This window comes from Crocodylus porosus, unplaced genomic scaffold (assembly GCF_001723895.1).
Source record: "Crocodylus porosus isolate Cpor-Errol unplaced genomic scaffold, CroPor_comp1, whole genome shotgun sequence".
NCBI classification, from domain to species: Eukaryota; Metazoa; Chordata; order Crocodylia; family Crocodylidae; genus Crocodylus; species Crocodylus porosus.
The window spans coordinates 54,991,158-54,996,048 of NW_017728947.1; positions in this window are offsets into that span (position 1 = coordinate 54,991,158).

Sequence of the window (4,891 nt, forward strand, 5' to 3'; positions counted from 1 at the left end):
TTTGCTTTCACTTTCCCCGGGCAGCCGCGCCGCCTCGCCTGCGCCTGGCCCTCCCAGCCGCGGCGGGGAGCCGTGCGCCGCTCGCCCCGCACTCCCACGAGGCTCAGGGCCGGCCCGCGCGGTTCCTGGAGGGCTCTGGGCTCCCCGGGAACAGAAGAGCGGCCATTTCCTGGGTCGGGCCCGCGAGCCGTCGAGGTGGCAGATGGGTCCGTGTCGCACAGCTCCCGGCCTCCACAGAGCTCCTGTTTTGAGCCTCTGCCTCACTCGGCCCCTCACTCCGCCGCGCTCCCCACCAAGCCGCGACCTCCTCCCGGGCCTGCTCCACCTCCTGGCCTTGCTGCCCCGGGAGGAGGCTCCGGCGGGGGGTGGCTGCAGGCCCGCCTCCCCGTCGCGGGTCTCCTCACGTCTGGGCAGTGCCCACCGGCTCCCTGGACCTGCTTGAGCGCTGCCCAGTGCGCTCTGCTCCGCGGGACGCTCCGCGCACTGGTTTTGAACCTTTGACCTTCATTCCCCTCCCTGTTTTTCCCCTCTGGTTTCCCATAATGGATCGATGTGCGCGTTGTGCACCCCCCAGATTAAGGGAGGCATTTAGCTGTACCTGATGGGGAATGGCCCACGCTCCCAGTGCTAATCTAATAGGCCTGTGCTGAAACAGTGAGCTGAGTATGAGCAAGGGTCTGCCTCCCCCCCAGTGTTGCTCTCCCATTTGCAGCCTCCAACATTAAAGCCTAGGATGCTCTGATTCAGACCTAACTTTCAAGCTCAATAGCTGCAGCTACCCCTCTCCTCTGAAAATGTGTCCAATCCCTTTCTGGCTCTGGCTAAACTCCTTGCTCCACAAACTGCTCCTTACTAAGGACACTCTGGTGACTCGAGTTCATTGTGTTGATGACCCACTTACTGAGCCAGGCTCGCTGAGCTGCACTGCTCAGCATTTGACTACACACCTGCTTGTCTAAGTGGGCTGTGCATTTTCGAGCTCAGCTCTGGGCTTTCAGTGTACACAAGTCTCATGTACTCCCTGGTAAAGTTGCTTGTACTAAAAGCAGCATCAGGCTCTTTGCAAACTGCCTAACATGCCTCAGGTGTTGCAAACGCTGCATATTTATGCAGCCTGAGCTTCCTTCCCATAAGTATTTCACTGACTGAGCTGTAATTAATACAGTTTGTCTAATCTGCTCCTTGATCCAAGATACCACCCCTTCCCTAAATTAAGCTGCATCTAGTTCCATCAGAAATCTTCCCATATCATCATCTTTGCCCCGTGGCTCCCACTCTTTTAACTAAATTGTTATCCCAGCCTGTGTTGTGCCAGGTGAGGTAAAAACTCGAGACCGGAAGATCTTTGGAACAGGGAAGATTTCATACTGTAGAGTTCCATCACTATAGAGATGATTAGTAAAATTAATACTTCAGGGACCAAATGTGGAAATCTACTTAGTTTTTTGCTCATTTGCCTCATCATTTCCTTGTACTCCCCTATAAGTCTGCCTCCACATTGTTTCTTATTTTACACTTAGATTGTAAACCCTTTGGTACAGGCATTGTGTTTTCACAGCCCGTTAGCACAACAGGTCCAAGCCTACAGTGGAAGTTTGTAACCATTACAGTAATACAAATAATAATTTGCTACTTTGCTTTAATGTCACTGAATTTTGTTGGGCTTTTGCTTGAATAAGGACTTTAGAATATGGTCTTTGCATTTTCTGGTTCTTTTTATTTCATGCACACAGAGCACATATAACACAACAATTAGGGTATGCACTTGTAGGAAGGGGAGGCATAGATTTCAGGCCCTGTTCCAGTGAATGATTAAACATTGTACATTTATTAGTTGCTGGAACCCAGGTCTCTCTGCTCCCAACCCTAACTGCTAGGCTTGTATTATGGTAATTATTTAATGCAAAATAGAAAAGCATCAGGAGGAGCATAGAGACCTCCTCTCACATACTCCAGCACATCTTGTAGCATGGTGCTTGGAGCAAATAGGAAGGCGGTGAAGGGCAGGCAGTCCCTACCTTCAGTTGCAGCCACAGATGCTACCTGCCCCTCCAAACCCTGCACCCCACACTCTGCCCCCTATAGCTTCTTCCCCCCATCTCCCCACAACACAGCTTCTGCTTACCCTGCCCGTCCCCGTCCTTCCCTCCCTCCCTGTCTTACCCTTGCTCTGTGCAGCCTAGGGCAGTGAGCACGGCCCCAGGCCAGCCTCCTAGCAGTGGCATGCAGCCCGCAAGGCTGCTATAGGGGCTGGGCGGGGGTCTCACTCCCTTTCCCAAGCTAGGACCAGGATGGAGCCTGCCAGTGGGGAGCAAGGATAGGGGAGAGGACAGCAGAGAAGCTGGGGGGATGGGGGAGAAGGAAGCATAGGCTGAAAGGAGAGGAAGGGGGAAGAAGAGCCAGAGGAGGGTGGGGATGCCTGATAGTGGTGTGTGAAGCAGGCCCTATTCGATTTGGATTCAGCCCGAATCAGAGACAGTGATTCAATTAATTGATTTGGATTACTGTCTCCAATTCAATTCAACCAAATCCGAATCTGAAGATTCAATGCTGATTTGGAAAAATCAGTGACTCGGACATAGACACAGCTTTAAAAGTTTTTTTTTACATACCTCAGCAGTGAACCGGAAAGTGGACCGGAAGTACTTCTGGGTCTGCTGGGGAGCGTGCTGGGGGGGCCCCTGTGCCATTCCGGCTCAGCGATTGGCTGCAGGGGGACCCTGGGTGCCGCCCCAGACCCAGGAGGCACCAGTTACCAAGCGGGCGAGGGAAAGTGGGGGGGCTACACGCTCCCCAGCAGACCTGGAAGTGGACCAGAAATGCTTCTGGTCCACTTCTGGGTCTGCTACTGAGTGCACTGGGGAGCCCTCCATGCTTCTGTGGGATACTCCATGTGCCCATCATCGCAGCACTCATGGACCCCTGCTACCTAGAGGTATGTAAAAAAAACATTTAAAGCTGTGTCTATGTCCAAATCTCGCCACATTGACTTGGAGGGTTCTGATTCAATTCAGAGAGATTAAAGGGTCCTATGATTTGATTTGGATTCAGAGATTCAGCCATCGAATCAGGCTGAATCTCCACCAAGTCGAATCAGGGACCGAAGCTTCATGCAGCCCTAATGCCTGAGGCTGTGGGGAGATGGCAAGCATGGGGCAGGCACAGGCAGGTGGTGAGCTACTTGACCTCCCCCCCTCCCCCGCATTGCCTGCCCCCTGCAGCAGGTGGGGAGGATGAATTAACAATGACCCTCCAATAATTAGGTTTTATACAAAGAAAATTCTAACATCTATAAATTTTCCATTTATAGAATCTAATTATTGGGAGGTTATCTTACATTCAGGGTTATCTTAGATTCAAGTAAATACCGTATTATTCATTTTAAATAATATTTTAGTACTTTAAAAGTGCCATATTTATAAAACTGAGTGCTCTACATGCAAAGCTGCACCTAATTAAAGGTGTCATTTTATACTGATTTAGTTAAATGGTGCAACTTTGCGTGTGGGAACTTTTCTAATAGCTTAAACCTGGCTTGTGGCAATTTAGCTTACACTTAAGTTTAGATACACAGTAAGACCAATGTACCCAATATTAAACCAAGAAAAGAGTTCATACACACCAATTATATTCTTTTTATAAACTGGATTAAGTTAAGCTTCTGTGTGTAGACAAGTCCTTCAGTTCTTTACTTATCCGCAGAACAGAGCCTGGTTGGCTGTGAGAGTTTCTTCATCCCATTTCTCCAATGTGTTACAATTGATGTTTTCAGGGTCATTTCTGTACATGAGAGTAGATCTCCAAGCTCTTGCTCTCTATGCGGACACTGTCGACTAGGCTACTAGTGGAGATTATGTTTTCCGGGATGTGAACACCTGTCTGCCAGGAATTGTGCTGAAACCACTAACTCACTTTACACTGGACACCCAACATCTCTCAGACAGTACCAGCTTTGAAGAGTATTTGATCTGTGCCAGAACTGAACAAACATTATTGTTATAAAACTGTTATATTTAGGCTGAAGGCTTAGAAAACTAGCAGACAACACAAGAGAATCCCCTAAATTACAGTATTACAGCTTCACTAGGAAAACATACACACATGTTTTTAGTGGAGGGGCTGGTATTTTTTCCCCATACAAGAATTTTATAATAATAACTACCATAAATGCCCATCAAAAATTACAGGAAAAATAAGCTACTTGTTATAGAGTACCACATTTCTGTTATTCACTGTGCCATTACCAACTTGAGCTGTTCTGCCTCGTCTTCTTCAATACAATGGGTATCCATCAACATTTCCAAGTGTCTCCTCTGTCAACTCCTTTGGATATTTCTCCAGACGATGATTTTCCATGCATGGTGCATTTGGATTCAATCCTCAACAGAGTCTGTGAATCATACATCTTGTCACAATGATCTTTGCTCAACAGGCAATGAATGCACTGTTGTACGATCAAATGTTTGTTTCAAAGTTCTGGAAATGCTCATTATTCCGGTTTGTCATCAAATCCCGCAAATACTCTGGAAACGGTCTTCTTGGAGGCAGAATCACTTTACCCTTATGACAACAACTTTGGAATTGGCCATCTGACAGTCTTTTAGCTTGGAAATGTAAAGAGTTACAAAATTGGCACACCACGTTCATCAATCCACAACCATGTTCCTCAATCTCACCTTAAGTGAATATCCTGTTGTCTACACTTTCAGCCTGTCTTCTATTTCCTCTGCAAACCCTTTGCCTTTCCATTGCATCTCTTCTATGATGTCCTCTTTGCTCATCTGTTTTGTTTTTTCTTACTCTTGCCATTCTTTCTGGGTTCAATTGTCATCTATTCTCTGCTTCACTTTGGTAAGGGTTTTATGGGTTGAAGTTAAAGTAAGGGTGTTAA